The sequence below is a fragment of the Miscanthus floridulus genome, chromosome 11 (genome assembly GCF_019320115.1).
Source record: "Miscanthus floridulus cultivar M001 chromosome 11, ASM1932011v1, whole genome shotgun sequence".
NCBI lineage: Eukaryota > Viridiplantae > Streptophyta > Magnoliopsida > Poales > Poaceae > Miscanthus > Miscanthus floridulus.
In genome coordinates this window covers 8004395-8029440 of record NC_089590.1, presented here as the reverse complement: position 1 = coordinate 8029440, position 25046 = coordinate 8004395, and the positions used below count along the sequence as shown (strand labels likewise).

Below are 25046 nucleotides of genomic sequence, written 5' to 3'. Positions count from 1 at the left end.
GTCATTCCAATTAACACAACATTACTAATTAGATTACTTAAGCGCACACATCGCGTCCATTACAACCAAATTGCCAGCATACATACACTGGACTTTTGATGTTTAGATATCGCCACAAACACATCCAAGTTTTCCAACATTACATCAAGGTCTTAGTCTTTCTACTCATGATTACATGCCAGACATGTCAACCATGCAAAAGGTCATCGCAAACGAAACCCTAGTAGCTAGCGCAACAACTACTAGCCTACTCATCGTGGTCGCTGTCTAGGTCGGAGATGTCGACATCATCACTATCTACATCATCGTCGTCATCATCAGCTGGTGCCTCAAGCTCTTCGGGATCCTCGTCCTCATCTAGATCCATCTATGCGGCTCCAGGCGGAACGTAAGGGTGGAGCTGGTTATTCAGCTGATGAACCTCCTTATGTAGGTTGTCGTTGTACTCTTCTGCATTGGCCAGCTGCTGCTCTAGCTCAACCTGTCGAGCTCTCAGAACATCTTCTGCGGACCATGCTTCATTCCTCTAGTGGAGCACATGGATCAACATGCGCTCAGCATTCCTGTTGGCGGTGGTCAGACGCTCAACCTGCTCTCTCAGTGTACATACGTCTCCCTCATAGGCTCCAGTCCTCAAGGTTGCCTGATCCCTCTGACAAGTCAACTGAGCCATCTCTGCACTGAGCCTCTCAATCTCGGTGTCGTGATCCCTCTGAAGCTAACGTCGGTCATCATGGGCATGACCAAGAGCACTAGACACACATCTTAGGCTACCTTCTACTCCATCGAAAGCCTTCATCACTGCGAACTTGGTGCTCATGGCAGGGTTATCACTATTCTGTCCTTCTGCTGCACCAATCTCTAGAGATCTTCCTCTTGCTTGTTGCCATGAGTCAGTGGAGGGGTTGCCCCTTGGAAAGACTCCAACTAAAGCGGCTGCCAACTCCTGAGGAAAACGATCCATAATATCCCTCAGTATCCCAAAGGCTGCCCTGTCAGCTGCTTCTTCAGCAGTCCTACCAGTTGACTCATAACGCCAACCAGTCCACTCAGAACCATCACCTCAGGGACAAACAACGGCCTCCACAGTAACCAAGAGACCTTCCCCCAACTGCTCATTTGTCCAGAAATAGCGGGGCTCCATTCCATCTGGATAGCCTACATAGCTTGAGCACTCTCCACAAGAGTGTAGGCATCCCAAACTCTCCAAGAAACGTGTGGCGTTGACTGGGTACGTGGAGCAAGCTGATGGTGGGGAGCTCTGCCTCTGGTGGACTTGCGAGCGGTCTGTTTTATGCGTGCCATCTGTAGCAAATTTGTTTTATTACTCACTGTGAGAACAAGGTTAAGTTGTCATTTTTATCAAAATGAGATAATCAACTTATAAGGGGAGGAACAATGCCATGAATGATATGTAACAACATGATGCATACATGTTCCGTACGTTCTCACAAACTTAGGAAAAATAACAATTGCTAGCGGCATAGACGGTGGCATACAACGGTCTCTCATAAATGTAGTTAATACGTACTACACGATAGCGCTGTTATGTACCTGCAAAAGATCCACTTCAGCCCAAACCCTGACAGTATGAAAAATATGCACGAAAGCAGTAAGGTAATCTACTCGCTCTACACGCATCCCTAGATATGCGTACAACGGTAGTAACTACCCGAACCATCGTCCTATCGACGGCATTGTCACCATGGGACGGAATTCCCCACACATTGGATACCTTCATACAAACACACGTATGGCATGTAAATAACCAGGCATCATATAAGCACTTCCCTAGATCAGGCAGTGTATCCGATCATGCTCTCACAACTCTTACTTACCGAGGCATAGAGGCAATGGATCCATACATTACCACTCAAGTGAATGGAACTTATACAATAGCACGCCGTATGAGCAGCGAAATAGAAATATGATGCAAAGACCACCAAATCAGTACTTAAATAAGCCACCTAGAGCCCTTAACTAGGCATACAGGATATGACCACTGGCACACTCTTTAAGTTTTAAATTAGAGGTTGAAACACCTATATACTATAAGTTCGTAATTAGTTTTGTAACACAAAAACCCTTTTGTTTTAAATACATGCATGAACAGTAACCTGCTAAACCTTGCTCTGATGCCAGCTGTAACAGAACCGACCAATTATACGAGATTAAGTAAGGAAAATCTTCCACCGAAGCAGATAATTTAGCAAACTTAAGCCCGTATAACCCGGTAGTCCGTGAAACCACGAAGGATTTCAAACCAATTGACATACAAACCAAGATCGTACAAGTTTAGCAAGTACCGTCACATGTTACATAAAGTTCGCAATGACAGTTGGATACATCAGAGTTTAGAATATAAAGTTATTACAAACCAAGTTCAATCTGAAATAGCGGAAGCAAATAGTTTTAAAGCCATACATACACTTTTAGTTCAGATATAGTGCCAGTAGGTAGTTATCTCCAACAAAAGCATCAGATGAGAGATACAGAGTGACCATTTGCCCTTGGTTCTAGTTGTCACCCATCACCGGGTACAGGCAGTTAGTGCAATAGTTGTAGTACATTTGACCATCTGCAACAACAATGGGAACAACGCCCTGAGTACGAGAAAGTACTCAGCTAGACTTACTCGTCTTAAACCAAAATAAAGCGACACCAAGGATTATGCAATGCTTTCTTTAGTGGGCTAGCTGACTTGTTTGCGAAAAGTATAAGCTATCATGAAGAAACCATTTTAAGTACTTTGCATCATCTTTATTATGACCTATCCATCTAGGTAAGCACCTATACTATAGCAATCACTTGACTAACCAATAACATCCAGTTACCAACTTAGATTTAGCATACCTCATACCATTCAGATAACCATTAATGTTCCATCATAATTACTACGATGCCGTAGCTCGAGTCAAGTGCTCACTATCCAGGAGCGATGGCGATTCGAATCGATTCCTAACCAGCTGGTGATTTATTCCTCACACAAACCACACTCACTGATCAAGTGAGCTACAGATCACCAATGACACTTTCCAAGTAGCCGCGGGATAATAGTTCAGGACCGCACTACCCAGGGACCGCCCGACTGCCAGGACGCACCTTGGGCTCACTCTTCGCGTCCCCGTCATACCCCCTTCAGCACCAGTCTGCCAATCCGAGTTTATCCCGGCTCGAATATTGTCACTAGCTTCGTGGTCGAAAGGTACTTTATTCGGCCAGCTAAATGTGAGGCATGCGTTCAACATGACAAGAGGGACGAGCAACGATCGGTCCTTAATTGACATAGATGGAAACTAACAGCACCCCAGAACCCTGTCTGGTTGCCTCCAACTTTTCTGTCCGGTCTCCAGTTATCCATCACACATGGTTAATTCCAGGATATCATTCTTTCCATAGCTAAATTCTTCCAGTAAACACCTATAATGTAGGTGACCAGATATCACCGATTGCTACCAGTCTAAGCAAGCCTAAGCAGTTATTCGATCCTGACCTAACAGGGTAATAAGGTAATAAGGTAGGCAAGGATAGTAATAAATGCATCAACGGTTTCAATCAACTCCTACAACTTAATGCAACAATATATAAACTCATATATAGAAATAGTTGCTTTTGTAAAGTATGAGACTTAGAATGCTCCGAGGCTTGCCTCGTTCGAACGAACTAGGGTGATGATCCACACACTCGGGCAAGTTCTCTCCTTGCTCCTCTTCCTCTGGCACTTCCTGTGCCTGGACTTCTTATGGATCTGTCCCAGTCTACTCTTCTTGAACTACTACTAGCAACTCCTCCTACGATCCTGTATGATGCAGATGTATGAGTGCTAATGCATAGGTGCATCGAAGAGATGACATGTAATGATCATGATGCATGAAATGTAGATGAACATGTTTAACTTTATTGGACATAGTAGAAGTAAAGCTCTTCTACAAGGTAGCCAACATCATCCAAGAACATGTACTACTATACTACTACTACAACCACTATACTAACATGCCAAGTCACCACAGCAATCTAAGATGCTTCAAAGACACACCAAATCAAACATTATTAACTAATCATGCATTAAAGAAGATTAGTTTATTTCATTTTAAACTAGGGCTACAACAGCAACATATATTTCTGTTGCTCATAAAAATCTGAGAAAATTTCAGTAGCATAGTACTACTCTAAGTAGACTACCATAAATTTTCATAGCATTTGGATAAGTAAAATAGCCTACACAAAAATGACAAGCTATGGTTGATAATTAAGCATGAAATTACTTTGTACTATAAAAAGTGTCAAACCACCGATTTGGTATTTTTCCTATGTTCTACATAGTAAACAATCACTGCACAAAAATTATCATACACATGTTTTATACAATTTTTGCTCTCTATATAAAATAACAAAAATCATCAATTAATGGCACTTGAACTACACATCAATATTTCTCTACAGAACATGCATGACATATATTTTTCCTACAAAGTATATCTCAAGCATAGATCAACCAACTAGGAATCATATTTTTCTGATGTACATTCTATTTATTAGACATTTTCTAAGAACTCAGCATTTATTCAATTTAAATAAAGCTACACAGAAAAGTATCACAAATTTGACATGAAATATTTTTAACAGATAGATCTAGTCACAAGAAACCTAGCAAAACTTATTTCAACAAATTTGGAGCTATTTTGAGCAAGTTATAAATTTCCAAAGCATTTAAACAGAAATCTAAAAATCATTTCTTTAATTATTTCTGAAAATTCCGGTTCAAAACTGCTAGATCCACCCAGATCTCCACCTGGGCTCGCACCCCTGCGGCTGACAGTGGCCCCCGCGGGTTAGCCGGCCCTTGCTGCCAGCCTCACGGGACAGAGGAGGTGGCGGACCTCCGAGATCTCGTCGACTGCGAGGTCTCCGGCCCGGTGATGAAGGTGACCGGCATGCTCCCCACCCTCGTGCGAACCCAACGGTGCCCGTGGCATGGCCAAGGAGCACGGGAAGCCGGGCCGTTGCCGTGCATGGCGGAGCGGCGGCGCGGGTCGTCGCCGGTGAGGCGTCCCCGGCCATGACACGGTGATGAGGAGGTGCTCGGGAGACTTAGCGACGCGGTGCGGTGCTCGTGCGCGAGAAAGGAAGGAGGGAGAGGAAGAGGAGCAGGGCTGTCCGTGCGGAGCCAAGCTCCGGCGAGGAGGAGCTCACTCCGGCGAGGAATTCCCGACCGATGAAGAATTACCACGGCGAACTGACGCGAGCACCGGGTGCGCGAGGTGGAGGCGGTGCTCAGGGCAAGATGGAGCTAGCCCTGGCGAACTGGAGCGGCCGGAACGGCCAACTCCAGCGAGGAAGCTGGTGTGGGCGGTGGCGGAGGCGAGCGCTGCTGTTGCTGTCCGAGCGAGAGGCAGGGGGGTTGGAGTGCGGCGCCAGGGTGCGGGTGGTCGAGCCTTGAAGGCAGCGCGGCCGGTCGGGACGGGGCAGGCCGGTGGTGCCGCGCGGCGAACTCGCCAGCGCATGGCCGCCACACGGCGTGCGCGTCCTGGCGCGATCGGAGCACAGGCGCGGTGAACGGGAGGCGCAGCACGGAGGCAGGCCGGGCCGGCCTGTACGGCTGGGCCGAAAGGGAGGCGGCGGCCCGTTAAGGAAAATAAACTGATTTTCTTTTTATTTCTTAAATAAGCAGAACTAAAATTCTATTTTGAGCCATTTTAAAAGCATTTTCACAAGTTGGTGTAAAAATAAAAGTTGTTCCATTTTTCAAGATCTACAACTATGCTTTTATGACCAAAGTCAAATTCCAAATAGATTTTGAATTACAAAATTAAAATCAATATTAATTCAAAACCCAAATTTTGAAGAATTGTTTTTAAAAGCATAATTTGGCAAAACTTTGAATATAAACTTTGCTCCAAATTGCATCCTAATTACTTCTAAGTGGTCTAAGTGATCAACCAAGGTACACACATGGTAAAACAAACATAGCATCCAATCTATTAAAACAAAACTATGCAACATACATGTTTCAATTCTATATTTCATGTCATGCTTATGGATGCATAATAATGATTATGCTCATGATTTGCAAAATGTTAATGCATGCTTAACACTGAGGTGTTACAGTACTCTCATAAAGGATCTCAACAGTGCATTATACATTTTGAATAGAGAAAGATGTCACTCGTTACTGTAATTTCATATGGCTGCACAAAAGATGTTGGTTACTGCAATTTCATCAAGATGCACAAAATGATGCATATTACTGGAAGCTCCATTTGACTGATTACACTTTAACCACAAAACCAAAACTATCTGAACACCATCTGTCATTGCAGGACAAATGCAAAGGGAACATAATCTGTACTACTAGAATTCACCAATAACACCATCTGTCATTGCTCCCTGAAAAATAGAACAAAAATAATTTAACATAATGACCATGTATGATTCAAAGGAAAAATGTATTACTTTGTATTATTACCGTCAATAGTTGAGAGAAAATATTGATGGCCGTGTATGATTCAGAGATCTCTTCCTGAGGTAAAGATGGATGGTTCAGGCATGTATTTTGTAGTGTTGCGCCATCATCGACTGACACTTTTATAGTCTGTTGCTCCGGATGAGATAGATGAGAATCAAATAGTTAAATACAATTGAAACTTTTTGTAGCGAATACAGTTAGAGAGAATCTGATATATTTTGTGTTGTTAAATACATTTGAACATTTTTTTTCTTGTCACAAACCTTCGAACTTTTTTTTTCTTGTCACACACCTTTGTACTGTTTTCTTTTTTGTTACCTCCCTTTTTTGTACACTTGCATTTCTTGTCAAGCCAAGTTCTTTTGCGCTTCGAGGTTTTTGTTTCCACCTCCTTTTAACTCTGAAATTTTTCTTTGGGACGCCATCAAGTGTGAGGTTTGTGGCAGCTGAAGGGTATGATTGTGTTCAAAAAATAGATCAGTCACTTTATTATTTCCTTTTTTCTTGTCCATTATAAGTCCCATGCGAACTTGACAGTTAGTTCTAGTTTCAGCTCTTGGACACTTTGTTAGATGATCTCTTTTATCTGGTTTTCTATGACCCTCATTTACACAAACATATCTGCAGGAACTAATCTTCCCATCTAACTTTCTTTTGGTTGTGTACATTTTACTCACCTCAAAGCCTTCCTGACCCCCATAGCTAATCCAAAACATCCAAGCCTCATCTATAGTGCTGAACTCCATTCCAACTTGAGGTCAAAGACTAAGAAACAAACCCTCCCTACAATAAACAAATAATGATGAACATGATATTATTTATGCTGTTCAAATAAATATTTGATTTGGTGGTGAGGGTGAAATGAACATCTTATCGGATGGACAAAAGGGAGCAGTAGTGGCATTACATACCCATTTTCTTCCATCGTAGATCTCAGATTTTGTTTCCTTCAACCTTCCATCTTAAACATGTTGATTTCGTTTTGATGAAGTTCTATTTCAGATTTCCTAAATCTATCATTTCAGCACAATCAGATGAGAGAGGACACGAGAATCAAATTAGCTAGCAGCACCAGGATACAGAAGAGAGGACGTGAGTGCAGAGATTTTTGGGACTTGTATATCGGTGGAGACCAAGCACCACCAGGACATGTCGATCATCGTCGCATGAAACCCGAGCGAGAGACCGAGCAACACCAGCCGATGTCGATCACCGTCGCATGGAAGCCGAGCGGCACCCAAATACGTCCGCCCGACTGCACTTGTGCCAAAAACAAGAAGAATAGCGCCAAAACAGCGAATACTCGCACCAAAAAAAGGAACGTCGCGGCTGTGTTATACTGAAATAGGCCATGCTCTCGTTGGGCCAAAGCCCAGCGTGGAGAGGAGGGCAGCCCATATGCTCCGCTCACCGTCCGATACGTACGAGTGGTTGGATTTGTCGCAACTGCAGAGACAAGTCGTATCACCACATCACCTCACCTCACCCGGTTCATCACAGACAGAAATAAGTAGCTTTTATTTATATTTATACAACGTATCAGATGTAAAGTTGGCGGATAACTAAGAGTGGGCAGAGCGAGGTTTTCTCCCCACGCTGCACCGCGTACTTGGTCGCGTGGAGATAGCACAGCGCGGCTCCAGCGACATTCCACAAACGCTCCTGGTAGATAGGGATGAAAACGGTACAGATATTTTTCGATCGTATTCGAAACCGAATCTGTTTAGAGGGGTTGAGATCTGTCCGTATCCGAGTCCGGATATACAACATCCGATATCGTATCCGTATCCGAATATTCAAATCGCATATTTATGATGTTGATATCCAATCGTATCCTATCCGACATAGTTGACACTATCCGTATTCGAATCCGAATCCGGACAGAAATATGAAAACAAATGTAATATCGGTGATATCCGTCCGTATCCGATCCGTTTTCATCCCTAGTAGACCTTGCTCGCTCGTAGACGATCCTGTAGATCGCGCACGCCTCCATGAACACGTCTGAGAGGCCCCGCTTGGTCTCTTCGAATTCGTCAGCGTCATAGAGCAACTGCATTGCACGCAGGGTTAATTAATTTATTGATCGTGATAGCCGATCGACCCTGAAGCTACCTCTGTTTCCTTGTAGTTTTTACACACATCAGGTAAGAAGATAGGATGCTTACATGTTTGTAGCTTTGATAGAGCTTTTGAAACTCATCGTTCTTTTCTTCTTTGTCCAGGTCAAAAAGTTGGCTGCTCTTTGTCAAGTACTCTTGGTAGCGGTCTTCCCATAGGGAGGTGCATTCTCGGGTTGCCTCCACCTCATCGAAGCATGGCAGTGTCGTTATCTCTGATCACAACACAAGAAATTGAGACATGAGAAAATAAGTAGCTTCAAATTCCTTTAAAAAAAAAACTAGCTTCATATATTATTATTTAAGAGAGAAATTAGGAAAACAAGAACATCTGACAGGTATCAAGAGAAATCAGGAAAATAATTCTAAGAAAGCATATGGTTCACTTTGTAATAAATACTGGCTGTGCACATCCTCAGATGTAGAGGTTGGAAAAGTTAAATATTACATTATCTAATACGGTTCACTCTGTATAAGTATTGGTGCATACATCCTCAGATGTAGAAACTGGAATATTAACTATTCCATTATCTGCAAAATTCAGAGTGTACCCAGAAATCACATGAACATGCAAAGTAGTACTGGTAGAATGATGATAAAAAAAAACAGACCAACCTAGAAGAAAGCTAAGCTAGATCAGTGGAGTGCCAACTAGCAGAAAGACAACTTACGAATTTGTTCATCACATTGTTGCGATATTACTCTGTCAGTCTCATCGTAGATTCTGCCCAAAATAGATGTAGAATGGTAGGAATCAAATCCTTTCTTCTCCATGAAGTGTGGATATGCTTGTACTCTCAGATTACGATCCACATTTACCTGTTTAATTGGCAGAGACATGGCAAGAAACAACTGTTGAAACAGAGCATGCTGCCACAAGACTAATAACCGAGTGAAGTGAACTTTGGTCTTTGTATTAAATATCTAACCAACAGGAAATTGCATTTTAAATTTATTTCGCATATTTTTTGCTGGACAGATCAAATATTACAAAAAAGAATGATTTGAAATTCATAATTGCATGGAAGCCTAGACCATATCAAAGCATAAGATTGTAATTAACCTTGTGCCCATCCAGAGCCAAATAATAAAGGTCAACTAATTTAATCATTTTTGCCGCAATTGATTTCTTTTCGTCTTGATCAACTTCTTCTGTTAAGAACCGGTCCATATAATGTAACCAACAATCAGACGATAAACCAAGTGCATAACTGTAAGAGGGAAATCCAAACATGTATCCATCAGATCAACACAACGAAACCAAACAGGTGTTGCAGAGAAAACAAAATTATAGTTCAGAGACAAGTGATGAAGAATTAAAAAGGATCTCAGCACAACCAGGATATTCAGTGTTCATTATTCTAGGAAACATCCTCATATAACATAAAACAATATAAAAATTATTACCAATTATGTTGCAACTAGTTTATAGTTATTATGAGAGATATGTATGGTCTAACACATGTATATCATCAGCCTGATCGGCTGGGCTTATTGCCTCGTAAACGATCGTAAATTTCCAGCCGGAACAGTATTTTTCTCTCACACCAAACCAGCCAGCAGTATTTCTTCATGATCCAGCAACGAACAAGCCCAGCCAAACGAACAGGCTGCATGTTACTTGCACTCTAAGTAGTTATGAAGCTGATTCATATCAACAATATAATGATGGAATTTTTGGTGATCATAATAAACTAAGCAAATTTGGAAAAAGGCAACAATGGACATCTTTGGGTGCCCACAAGCCATATGATAAGGAATGCACCCCATGTGTTGGGTTACAAAGACACTATATATCCAATTGATAACATATATCCAGGGTCCTAAGTTGAACCGCACAAATAAAGGCAAGGATGAGAAATAATTCATTTCACCAGTCCTCACTGACAAAATGCATGAGCAGTACATAAAAGTTATTAGGGAGGCATGCCATTGTAAGCAAGACTGCGCCTAGTTTTTTGATATTTCAGCATACCGCAACTTCACCTTGCTTTGCAACCAAGCATGCATGTCACATAGTTGACTGGATATCTTCAAATAAATTAAAGATATGTAATTCAGTACACAATAAAGAATGTTTATATGGTTTAGCAAAAGTAGTTATAAACGATAAAATCTAAATTTGTGCAAACAATACTGATCAATTCAAAACCAAGTAACATCCTGTGAACACTATGATATGAACATGATTAATAATTGAAGAGATACAATACTTGGGTATAAACGTAGTCGTCAAACATTCATTAAATAACACTCTTTCGAGAATCGATTCATTAAAATCCCTGGGTCCGCTAAGCTTGTGCTGGGTCTCCTTTGGTTTTAGTAGTTGAACCCAAGGTTCACTTCGCTTCTCGAAAGCCTTTAGTAACTGAAACACCATTTTTTCTATCAGAATTGCAGAACTCCTTTTGGCAAGTTAAAAAATAATAATAATGCATATTAATGTGCAGAAAAATGCTATTGTGCTAGCACACAGGGGATGTAATTCTCTACAACAAGAAATACTGATGTAATATTTAATTTAAAGGAAAGTCTAGCTAGTCTGGCTTGCCCAATGGCAAGACAAGGATGTGCAACCCACTGCTAAAGAGTTAGGACGTTGTGCAGGGTGTCTCAAGGGAAAGCTGGTGGTGTAGTGGCCAAGGTTAAGCACCAGGCCTTGGGAAGACGATGGGCCATGCGCTTGAACTGGTAGTTTGTTATCAAAGTTCTACACTTCCATCTTTAGGAGAAACTTGACATAGGCAGAATGACAATATCATAAAGTTTGATTTTGAAGGGAGATGCCCACTCAACCAATAAGTTCAAGTGGCAACAAGTTGCTCCTATGTCAGCACGAGCCTACTCCCACTTCGTCATGATGTGATGCTTTTGTTAGTTGTTACACATGATTGGGTGAGCGTGCTGCAGGGCATGTTTTATAGATCATGTCATGCATCATCATAATCTTTGTGGGACTCTCTCTCACCATCTTTCTTCACACTCCAGCTCTTTATAGGGCTAGTGATTCCTCTTATCATTGATCCCTCTTTCTGTCAACAATTTTTTTTTTCTTGGTGGTTTCCTCACTGCTTGGACCAAGAAGAAAACAAGGCTGAGTTGCATGCCATGGCATGTGTGACAACAGAGATTACTTGGATTTTGGTGTTTTTGTCTCAGTGCTGACTTTTGTGTTGCCTAACAGTACAGGTAGAATTGCCTGAGATCCCGTGAAGCATTAGCTTACAAAGCATACTGGTGCTGATGATTCTTATACAGTGTCACCTCTCGAGTTTCAATTGGTAGAATTTTTCACAAATGCACGGATTAGAGCTTAGCACAGTGCACAATTGCCCACACCTGTATGCATATATATTCAGGCCTAGAACCCCCCGTATTGGATACAAGTGCTATTCATAACTGAAACACCCAAGCAAATAAGTTGGAAATTAATTCTGATGGAGACAAGAGGTTGGGCAAAGGTGCGGGGAAGTTGGATTGGGTTAGGCATCTCATGCATGCAGAGCTGGTTGCATGTATACAAATCGTAACTGCTACCATATCATGTGGATTAGTCGAAACACTAAGCTCCAATAGGAAACATTAGCTTCTGAGCTATCTTTAGTTGGTGATCTGGTCTGTGATTTGAAGCTTTCGACCCTGAATTTTATTAGCCCCTCACGTAATTATGTTCCTAGGTCATGTAATAAAGCAGCACATGTTATGACTGCAATCTTGGTGGAATTTCATTCCTATAAAAACGGAACTACATGCTCATGCAGTAGGACACGTGGTCCTGGAGAAGGTGGAGGGAGGCCACACGTACAACTCTAGCATGAACGGTTATGGATTACCTGTGTAATTGTTAAATAATTTGGTATCCAATTCGACAGTAGGCATGTTAAGCTCACGATAGATGATTGGCCGTTGTGGATCATCATGTAGCTTAATTGTGGAAGGAGAAAATTTGTCACATAGATGGGAATTTTAACTTACGCATGTCCAAAAGTCAGATTACTCAAGGTCCACAAAAAGACCACAGCTGGCTTGTGAGACTTCCTGTGAGCATATGATAGTGTCCAGGCTGGAGGGAGCAAATCCTAGCCATTGCTGTTATGGTCGGCAACAGCTATAGAGGCCGTCAGAGGGGCTAATTAAGCAGGTGAGTTGTGAGGGATCAATCAGGAAAGCCTGAATTAGACAGGCAAGAGTCTAGGAGAGAATTATGCATGCAGACCTCTTTATAATCAGAGGTGATCAAGGAATAAACAAGCAATTACAGCCAATTCCTATTCTTACCTCCCTTCTCTGTTTTTTCATCTCCGTGCTGCTACCTCTGGACACCAGCCACCATGGTTAGGAAACCGGCGGCCGAACGGCCGGCGACCTCCCACAGCTACCCCATTAGGTCACTCCCCCACACGGACGTGACATTGCAGTGCGAAATAAAAGATTCCTAAAAATGTACATAAAAAGAAACAGAAATGAACTGACCATATGGTTTCTTGAGACCCAGAACTCGTCAGCATCAAAATCGCTGCCAGCCATCTTATCAGCCAATGATCTTTGTCCAGAAGTAGGAAAAAGTATTGCATTTTTTGAATATCCGATAAAATTCTTCTCCAGTCCGTCCATTTGCCTTGCAGTTAAGATATGTATATCGCCAAAATGTAGCCCAGGAGGTTTAAACACAAGCACATCTCCAGAGTATTGACCGCTGTCACTGTTTAGCATGACATAAAGTCAGCAATAGACAACAGTAAAGCCTGCTGTCAAATACAGTATTATCCATGCATGCTCCAATAATTAATAACTGCATATTTATGTATGTTCTGTAGGAGGCTAGCAATGCCAAAGAATGCAAGTTTTCAATATCTCCTGTGAAGCATAAAAACATTTCCTTTTTATGTGAGGTAATACCGTAATAGTAATAAGACTTCCACAACTGAAAAGCTATTCTAATTTGATCAACAGAAAATAGAATGCCCTCAATATTTTGAAGAATCAGATGGCCAGATCTATTTGTCCATCTTTAAGTTCAGACCACTATTTCTGCTTCTGTCTGGGATATTTTACTTTTCAACCGTAACCAAAAAGGATTGACAAAAGAAAATAGAGAACAATTTAGCTCCAAGGGCTAGGGCTGGATACCGAGCTAGCTAAGCTCATGAAAAGCTTGAGCTAGCTCGTTTCGGCTCGCAAACTTGACATCACCCTCTTCCTCCTCACTGTTGGCAAGGATCTGCATCTAGTTTGATGCACACTAGTAGAGAACAGACCTTTGATCCAAGGGCCAAATCAGGCTCTAGTCCCGACATTTTTTGCGCCCGGGACTAGAAAGACCTTTAGTCCCGGTTGGTGGATCCAACCGGGACTAAAGGTCCCTGCCCAACGGCTCCTGCGCCAGGTCGTTGTGGCAGGGGACCTTTAATTGAGGAACAAAAAATGAAACATTGCAAAGAGCCACTGGATGTAATCGTACACAAAGTAAGTACTATAACTACACATTTATATTCAATTAACACCATATGATGATTTCAATTCACCCTAATTGATTTTTTTTCGTAAAAGTGGGTTCTAAGGCAGGAGCAGGATAACAACTACTGCGGATACTATGTTTGCGAGTTCATCATGGCGTACTCAAAGAGAACTCCTGAAGAGCGTCTCAAAGTACGTATATAAATACTTTTTCCTTCATATTATTTTGATCGTATATTTACAATTTCTTTATTGCTCTCATTTGTATAAGTAATTACATGAGCAATACACATACATATATATATATATATATATATTAATACTTTTTCCTTTAACTTTTATTGAAGACTGAATGGTTGAGGAAAAGAGTCATACGACTTGACCAACTTAAAGCAATTCGAGAGACTATAGCAGAATTTCTCAATGACCAGGTCATCAACCCCAACGGCGAGTTCTACAATGACCCGAACGAAACGTGGAATCCAAATCTGGAGGAGTGAATTCCTAAGAACCTAAACAATTTATATATCAAACATTTGTAATATATATAGAGTATGGTGTACAAAGTAAGGACGCGTATATTCGTTTGTTATTTATGTACAAAGTTCGAACGAAAACTTACGCGTGCGAAGTACACATATATATTACTATTATATATTACTATTAGCAGCGTATTCGAAAATATATTTTAATATCAAAACTAACTAATCATTAAATGAAAAAAGAAACCAAAAATAGAAACCAGAAAAAGGAAAAAAAAAAGAGGGACCTTTAGTCCCGGTTGGTAACACCAACCGGGACTAAAAGTCCTGCCGCGTGGCGTTGAACGCCAACCCTGGAGACCCCCTTTAGTCCCGGTTGGTGTTTCCAACCGGGACTAAAGGTCCCCCTTTAGTCCTGGGCGCCAAGCCGGGACTAAAAGAGGGTACCTTTAGTCCCGGATTGGTGCTCCCGGTTGGAAAACCGGGACTAAAGGGGTTTCCCAACCAGGAGCAAAAACCCTTGCTGCACTAGTGGCAGGAGGGGGATTAGCAATGGCTCGCCATGGATGAGGGTGATGGCAGCGGCGAAGCATCAAGCATGACATAGTCCTCACCTGTCGCAGCAATCTCACGAACACCCCCTTGCATGCCTTGGCAGATTTCGATCAGGGCACATGGACTTCAACGAAGCTGAGATGTGACAGCGTGTGAATCTCAACCGTAGCATTGTGTGGGCCCAGGGGCAAGGCCACGTTGCTGTAGGGTGGTGCACGGTACCATGTGAGAAAAAAATTATAGAGCAAAATAGCTCGTTTTGACCACTTGAAGCAGTTAAAATTGGCAATATCTTTTTCTACGTGGCGGTGGAGTTTGTAATTGGGGATGGCCAATTGGCCATAACACTTTTTTCTGGTCTGATAGATGGCTAGAGGGGAAAACAATATCTGATCTGGCCCCTAACTTGATCAAGATAATCCCCAAGAGGGCCATCACACAGCCCACAGTAGCCCAAGCATTGGTGGATCATCGCAGGGTGTCTGATATAAATGGCACATTGACAGTTTCAGTCCTACGGGAGTGTCTTTATATATGGGAGCTGGTCGATGGTTTGATCTTGCAGCTAGGAGTAGCGGATCAACACTGCCGGAAGCTCACGAAATCTGGGCAATACAGCAGCAAATCTGCAATTAATGCCTCATCTTAGGAAGGTTTTGCTTTCACGCCTTGGAAAAGGATTTGGAAAAGTTGGGTCCTACGATGCAAATTTTTCATTTGGCTTGCGGTGAAAAATCGATGTTCGACTGCTGATTGCCTTGCCAAGCGTGGTCTTCCTCTCCCAGTTGTCTGCCACCTTGTGATCAAGCTGAAGAATCCATCCAACACCTCCTTGTCTCATGTGTTTGCGCCCGCCTGGTCTGGTCTGTGGTTCTTCAGAACTTGGGATTGATCCTCCAGGCGCCCTAGGCCAACCCCAGTAGTTCAAGTTTGTGGTGCGAAGCAATAAAAAATTTGCCAAAGAAAATCAAGAAGGGCCTCCATTCTCTCATCATCCTAGTGGTATGGGAAACATGGAACAAAGCACCGGATGACAGGTTTTAATGGCGTAAATTTCGAGATTTGCTACTACTAAAATTGTATATCATGCAAACAGTCACAGAAATTTGAAGTTTCTTAATAACTTTCATTAGGGTTATCCTCACTGTGCTTATAGAAAAAAGGTGTACATTATCACTATTTTATTAACATAATCACATTGTTATCAAGTACTACTAAATGGCAAAGTTGGCTATCAATAAATGGAGGATCATTGAAACAATGAAACATACAGGCAAATGCCTTCAGAAGGCACAGATGAAACAGACAGATGAATGCTACCACTTACAGTATCACACAAACTTCATTTGGTTTCAGCGTTCCTGTAGGATCTGTTGTACCCATCAAATAATAGCATTCATCAATCGGTAGCTTTCCTTCTCTGAATCCTTTCATTTCCTGTTTGGCCATGAAACTCAGCCTAGATAGCAAGTATGGTTCTTCTAGTGGAATTCCAGATTGAATCATGCGTTCCAACATTGAATCCTCCATATTAGCATATCCAGATGCAACTACATGAACCATATAAAAAAGAGCTCCTTGATCAATGCAAGAGCAGGCAAGCGAAAGAAAAAATATAAAATACATTATTAGAACATGTACAAAGTTATGAACAATAAGAGCATAGGATCTATAGCACAAGGAAGCACAAACAATAAAAGCACGCAATGAAAAAAATATATGGAAACCCAGTGATTCGAAGTTTCGAACTTACGCTTTAGTGCGTGTCTGAAACTATAACGAGCATTCTCAACCCCTTCAATTGCATTATGTAGAAGTTCCATAAAATATTCTTCCTTAACTCCTCCATAGTGAAGCAACGCAATCAAGACACAAACATTTGTATTATTTGTTTTGAACCAAAAATGAACTTGTTTGCCAAAAGTGTTAGACAGCCGCATATAGGCACATGGGCTATCAGCCCATTATGGTTATTATAGATTGATTGCTATTATGTTAGGCAAGGAGATCCGACGGCGGTCTTACTTCTATAAACCAACCCGGGGTCGTCTTTGCCATATATGCCCCCCTGCCCATTGGCCTTCTAATCAATCTACTAATTTTCTGTGCAATTCCATTGCTTTCAAAAAGAGCTTCAGATAAGGCATGACATGATGAAGAACATCCCCTGACTGTCTCACTAGCACTCCCTAAATGCTACAATTATTTATTCATATTTTGTTGGGATGCATGGAAGTGTCTCAAATAGCAGATGAGGTTATGCTAACACAACAAAACCCCCTTGCAGCTACCAATTCAAAAGTTGATATGTAAGAGATAATGGCCCAAATCTAATGAAAGAGTGTATAGTCAAGTCCAGAAAGGTCTCAACTCCATTATCTGTTAGGTTTAGTCCCACGTCGGTAATTGATGGTGGGGGAGCACAACATATAAGGCGGGGCAGTCCTCACCTATTAGGACCGTCTTTTGGGTTGAGTTAGGCCCAAGGCCTTGGTATGTTGTGGGCTCTGGTGGGCCTGGGCCCAAGGGGCGCCGGCTCGTGTGTATAGCAAGCTAGGCCGTATTCCGCTGCGCAGTCTAACAAGTGGTATCGGAGCCCATGGTAGGAAAAACCTAGAAAATCTCAGTGGTCACATGGTGACAGGGGAGCCCGTTAACGTCTCGGAGGTCACACGGGTTGTGTGTGATATGGAGCGTTGGACTCAGGACCTGAAAAACGTCTTCCAGAGATCATATTGGGTTGTGTGGTGTGAAGAGTTGGGTCCGACGTGTGACGGGGGAGATTGTTAGGTTTAGTCCCACATCGATAATTGGTGGTGGGGAAGCACAACATATAAGACGTGTGCAGTCCTCACCTATCAAGCTAGTATTTTGGGTTGAGTTAGGCCCAAGGCCTCGGTATGTTGTGGGCTCTGATGGACCTAGGCCTGAGGGGCGCCGGCTCGTGCGTATATTGAGCCATGTTGGATTCCGTTGCGCACTAACATTATCATCCTTGGAGCAAAGGTCACAACTCCATTATCATCCTTAGAGCATGGGCAATCTGGAATCTCCGCAATCGATGCGTGTTAGATGGGATCTTGCCTAGTATGAATGGAGTTTTAGAGTATATCAGGGAGGAGTTACATTTCTGGTATTTAGTTGGGGCTCGAGGGGTTTCACATCTACTCGCCCTTGGGTCCAACATCCGTTAGTTTGTTGGTCGAGGCTGTTTGGTGCTTGCAGTCTTTGGCGAGTTTCTTTTTCTTCTTTTTCCTTTTCTTTTTGTGTGTATGATCTGGCTGTTTGGTGGGGTTGTGTATCGTTGTTTGGGTTCTATAACCTTTTCTTCTTAATATATTGATACGCAGATCTCCTACGTATTCGAGAAAAAACTATCACAACACACCATTTTTAACATCAACAATGGTGAAGGGGGCACGCAATGCGGAAGCTGCGGCGGCTAGGGGATCTAAACCTAGACTCGTGATACCATGAAGGAGACTAGAATTGGTGCAATTGGATGGATGTATTGCAGTGAGCCCTTGGGCAGTTTATATAGAGTACAAGACAGGAGCCAAGGCAACCCGCAGATACATATGGTACTTTACGATACACAATATCTAAACTACAAAATATACTATAACAGATGATTAACAGTTACAATTTGAAATATAAGTATAAAGGAAAAACTAACTGTGATGGCCTTACCTCAATAAGACTTCAGTATATAAGAGATACAACAACAACAACAACAACAACAACAAAGCCTTTAAGTTCCAAACAAGTTGGGGTAGGCTACAAGTTGATAATGAAACAAATCATAAGAGATAATGAAACAAATTATGTTTTGCAACAAAACAGAGTAAAAGGAACCAAAATAGTTTCACCACCAAAAATGGCATAGAATGATTTTGTAGTGGATTTAGGGTTACAATTACAACAAAAGGCTGTATATGAAATCTCAAATATTCAAATGTGCTAGATAATAAGTATGAACTTTAATACCTAAATCCAGCATTACAAACTCAAAATATTTCCAGATATACCTTGTGTTAACTATTTCCAAAGAACTGAGAGACTTCATCCACCTTCAAATCTACATTACAAATAAATATCATAGCATATACTTTGTTAGGGAAATGTCACAATGTTGCTTTTTGTTTTTGTTGGGGGAAGGGGGGGGGGGGGGGCATTAGTGATGAGTTGGGATTGTACAACAGCTCTGTCTGCTTATCCTAAAAGAATTCAAAGACTAAACTGCTCGGAAATGGTATCCCTTGAGTTCAGTCACACAAATCACATGAGAGCAACGAAAAACCGGACACTATACAAGGAAGTGATCACTGTGTAGAAATGTAAAAAGATAAACAAATATTTGAATCAACTATGGTCCCCAAACAACCATTTCCATACCAAACCTGCCAGTTGCCAAGTAAAACAGCTAGAATTTGAATGTAGGTAACATACTCCCTTCAGTCATATATTGGTGACTGGAGAGAGTAATATCCAGATTCTTAAAGTCTTAATGCATACCCTTTTGTCAACTAGCAGAGTTCCATTTACAGCATATCCATTATAAAAAAGGCGGACCTGCATGAGAAGAGGCTAGAGAAAAGAACAGAATATATAAAGACAGAGAATAGGCACATGATTAATAATGTACAAATTCAATGTTGAGAATGATGCCACTTTGAACTCGACCTCACCGTTGTTTCACCTCGATGCATATAATCCTGAAAAAGGGATAGAAAGAATCAATATATTAACTGACAGTTGTATGAACCTTTACCATAAACTACTGCATATTGAATGCAGGGGCATACATATGCAGGAGTGATTTCCACAAATGCTCCTTTATTTACATATGTACTTCAATTTTGGAGGAATGGAGGGAAAAGCAGTTCACTGAACAACTTCAAAGCAAAAGAAATCCATTACATATTGTGGTTTGTATGGACATGTCCAGCGGAGGCCTCAAGGCACCAGCAAATAGTGCAATCCTAAGGCGTGAAAATAATATAAGGAGAAGTAGGGGTCGGCCAAACTTGAAAGAGCTCTTTATTCATGGGGAGGCAAACTTGATATGTGAAGCAACAACAACAACTTGATATGTGAAGAGGCAATAAAAAGGAACTTGAAACAAAGGAATATACCCAAAGAATCGTCCTTCGATAGGAGTGCATGAGAAGGAGCTATTCACGTGCCTAAACCATGAACACGCTTTAGACCCTCTAATAATATCACTTTTATTGAGCCTCATATATATATATATATATATATATATATATATATATATATATATATATATATATATATATATATATATATATATATATATATATATATATATATTTGTCTTATTTAATTTTCCCCCCCTTTTTGTTAGTGGATCATGTTAGGTTTTAACTCTAGCCTGCCGCAACTTGCTTGGTACTAAAAGGGACTACATCATTCTTCGTATGAATGTGTTGACTTGATAAATTGTCATGTGGGGTCAGCGCAAGGATGGGCTGTTGTCGGACAAACATCGTCACTGGGTATTTATATGCCTACACATGTACTCAGAACAATTAAGTAATAGGTTGAATCTTTTCATATCTCCTCTCTTCCCTGACCTTGCTGGCATGGACCGCCGGTAACAGCATCAAAACTAGGCCATGAGGACCGGGGCCTCGACTGTGCAATTCGCACGACTATGCTTTATGCTGAGTTCGTCCCACAAATAACCCACCACAACATAAAAAAAATCAAAATACAAAAATAGCAACCATCTGTAGAACCCCCACATATCATCCATAAAGCTAAAATATTAGTAATAAGCTCCTGTAAAGAAACTGGCAAGGCACAGGGCCAAGCGTACATACTTTTGACTTCTTTCCCTTGATAATTCTGCTAGGGCATTTCTTAGCCAAATTTTCAGATATGAAGCCAGTCCCATCAGTATGGATCAAACGCTTACCATCTGACATAACAACTTTCCCATGTTCGTCCTGAAATACCACATTGAAGATAAAAGTTGCATGCTCAATAGTAATAAGAAACTATTGGAGAGGAAGAAAATAATTACGTGGCAAGGTTCATCATCAATCAGTATAACGTCAATTGCCGATAAATCAACATCCAGTGTTAGAGTTTTGGAAAGTATCAAAGAAAACCTGTATCACTCCAATCAAAGAACATATGTTTAAAACACCAGAAGGTGGAGGATGCATATCCATGTAAAAAACAATAACATCATATTGTTAGTTCTCCTGAGCTGCAACAATTGCAAGAACATAAAATAGCAAAAGTGGGTAGCATAGTTCTTATCTCATAATCTAAAATATTGGCACTCTTTAGTGCACCACTTTTTGGCTATTTTCTAAAAACTCAATGTTATATCATTGTAGCAGAATTTGTAGTTCCCTACATCCTTATCACCAACCAGAAAAGGTACGTACATTGCACTTGTGAGTTGCCTTTGGCCTTAGGAAGAGTCAACAGACATGGTTGGTTGAGCTTAATAGTCTAGATGACAAACCTTTTCATATAATTCGCCAGAGTGGGAGCAGTATGGATATGCATGAACAGTTTGCGGCACTTGTCAATTGTTTTGTGGGAAGGAATATAAGTCTCGTCCCCCCTCCACCCAGACTTAGTGCAAATAAAATAGCACCTTACAGACGAATTGCTTTTCTTGATATCCCCCTGTTCACCATATTTCTTTTTCATATCTTTATCATCCTTGTAAACTGTGAAAGAAAACCAATGAAACCAATCTAAAAACTAGAAGTTCGAGAACTGCTGCAGCACAGCAAAATGCAAATAAATTAAGAAGTCTAGTGGTTTTATGTAACACCCCTGGTGTTAAGCATCACTAAAACTTGAGCATGTCATCATCATGCATGTTAAGCATTCATGCTAGCTAACCAAGCTCTGCATTCACTAAAATCAATGTTAATTGGCTAGCATTGCAATGCACTGCATTCACTAAAATCAATGTTAATTGGCTAGCATTGCAATGCATGTGTGGTGTATTGAGTTAAAACCAAAATTCCTTTTAAGGTACTTTGTGACCTTATATTTTTTAATTTCACCAAAATACTGGAACGTATACTCTAATAAACTTTGAGGTGTAAAGTTGGTGCTTTATACTAGTGTCAAGTATGGAGTATGAATTCAAGTCCAACCTATTAAAACTTGAGCTCCAAATTTGAATTTAAACATGGATTTCAGTACTTAACCATATTTGGCTAAGTGTTGGAATTCAGCATTAAGTTCAATGTTGTGGGCATTATTAAAATGAATTTCCTAAATAAACTTGCTCAAACAATAATATCATTTTGAAGTATGAAGTTTGTACTTTACAATGATGTTATTGGTTGATTGGTTTGCTTACTAATTAATTCACAAACAAAGCTAAGCTAAGTCAATTTCAAAACCCTAACTGTCAGTTCCAAAGTTCAGAGTATGCAGTTTCTTTTCTTCTCTGTTCTTGGCTCTTGATCTTTTGATCCAGTTAGAATTAGAGGTTCATGCTTAAAGCAAAGTTGAAGATTGAAGCTAGATGAACTTTGGTTTTTGGAGCTCAGCGAGTTGCCGTATGAAATCGGGAGAAAATGGATGGAGAACATCGGCCGTCAGTCTGCTACAGGGTCGCCGGAGCACTCTGCCTACCTGCTCGCCGCCGCCGCCGATCGTTTCGCCGCCTTTCCTCGCGCGGGCACACAGCTGCTTCGCCTCGACGCTTCGCAAGCAGGAGCTGGACGCCCAGAAGCCGCCCCGACGCCCTTAAGTCGCGGAGCCGGCCGCCGAGCTCACTTTCTTCCCTTTCGCGCCGCCGTCGAGCACTCCAGTTCGTCGGCAAAATCACCGCCACCACTCCACCGCATCGCAATTCGCCTTGCAGACACGCTCGCCGTCCTCTTGCACATCCGTCCGACCTTCTCGCGCCAGCCCAAACCGTCGGAATCGCCCTAGCACCGTCGTCTTCCCCGGCGTCGAGCAAAGCGCCACCGTGAGCCCCTCACCGTGGCCAGCCCTCTGTGGCGCACTTCCGCCTCAACCGCTTCGCGTTTCCATTTCACCTTGTCGCCCTGTTGCTCATACGCTTGACGGTTTTCGCAGAATAAGTCCAGACAAGACAGAACGCCGCCGTGTCCGTGAGCCGCGCCGCCGCCTTCGTCCTCGACGTCGACGACCTAGCTCCGCCGCGTCCCCGGTTTCACCGTCTGGCATTTTGAAGTAGCGGTGAGCCCCTCGTTCTAATGCCGTCGTTAGTTTAGTCTCTACCGGGTCCTTATGGCCGTAGCGCCGCCACGCCGGCGTGCTCTGCTTTGCCGAGCCACCGCAGCCGCGGTCGCGTGCGTTGCGAACTTGCGCGCGCTCAACCAACCCCTTGGGCGCATTCGCGTGAGTGTGCTGAGTGCACCGTTGCCCCTCGCGTCGCCGGTGACCTCACCGTTGGCCGCCTCCGCTTCGCCAGAGCGCCGCCAGGCCGCTGTGGTTGCGGGCCATTGCGCTGCTGGCGTCAATCCGCCCGAGTGACCATTCGGTTGTGTTCGTGAGGCCGAGAGGGAGGTGTAGGAGTAGCTTCGATCGCCGTCGATCATTGCCGTCACGTCGGAGCTCCGCCGTGCCGCCATGGCCGCTGGCGTGCGTGCTGCGCTGCCCTAGATGGTCGATTAGTGGCACCAGGAGGTGCGCGAGAGCGAGGCGAGTCTTCCGGGGCAAGTCCCGTCACCGGCGAGGTCGCCGCTGGCGAGAAATCGCCAGTCAACCGGCCTGCCGCCGCGGTCAGCGCGGAAGCACTGTGTGCTGACTGGGGGACCCGCCTGTCAGCTGCAGTGGCTGGCTGGGTGTGAGTGAGAAAGGAATTTATTCCTTTATCGATTTTCAAAAAATGCCAATAAATCATAAAACTTGATTAATTCATAACTACATAATTAAAGCTGATAAAATTATGAAATTTTTGTGTAGCCTTATTATGATATGCTTAATCATGGAAAAATATGAGTTGGTTAATATCAGTAGTTTTGCTAGGTCTAAAAATTACATCTTTTAATTAATAAATGGACCTTCCATGATTTTTATAGGCTGAAATAATTATCCTTTGATCTTGAATTTTTTTGTGTATGCTTAATATGCTTAGAAATGTCTTCACAAAAAATTTGGTACTGTTTTGTTAATGATAAATTGTCCACTTAGTTTAGGTATATTAAAATGCCTTGAAATTAATTAAATAAATACCAAAATGACTTCCATAAATCCTTGTCTAGTGTTGATGTGATTTTAGGGTTGATTGTGGACCTTGAAACACTAATCCCTTGCTATTCCTTGGCAACTTAATTTGATGATTGATGTACTCATAATTACCTTGTTGCTTTGTGAGTAGTTAACCTAATTATTTAGTGAAGGAAAGTTATATTCAAGTTAATTAATCTTGATTAGTGTTCATAACCCATGCTTAGTGTTTCATCATTCTAAAGCATGCATCTTTACTTCGTTTAGTGAACGAATGTGGTGATCCTTTGGTTGAGCAAGTCCTAGAGTCGGGTTTTCACTCTTGGAGGTTGGGTTTAATATCTGTGGACCATCTGAGGAATTTGACAACCCCAACACCGAAGGCAAGCCCCGGAGCATAAACCCATTCATTATGTTTTAATAAACGTTAATCAATTAAGTCTTATGCCTATCGCATTAAGTAAGATTAGGAGTTGATTGATTACCAATTGCTGTATATCTACCTTGGTATTTCAATACTTTTCCTTGTCACCCTGTTAGTTATCATAGGGTAGTTATGCTTAGCCATGCTTAGTTGATAAGAGTCGAGTGGTGATTTCATCATTCGCAATGGTTCTATACTCAGGAAATGTCCTGAGGCTTAATAATGAATTTGAATAACTGAGACTGGATGGGACATGTAAATTATCTTTGGTGGTTAAGCCGACAGGGTTGCCTGGTCGTGTTTGTCCCATCTGTGTCGGTTAAAAACCGTTCGTTGTA

The 25046-nt window shown here is 42.0% G+C and overlaps 1 pseudogene; it reads right to left on the bottom strand.

Moving 5' to 3' along the window:
* Nucleotides 1-8005: 8005 nt before the first annotated feature.
* On the bottom strand, nt 8006-23686 carry LOC136491601 (probable RNA-dependent RNA polymerase 3; annotated as a pseudogene).
* Nucleotides 23687-25046: the final 1360 nt, after the last annotated feature.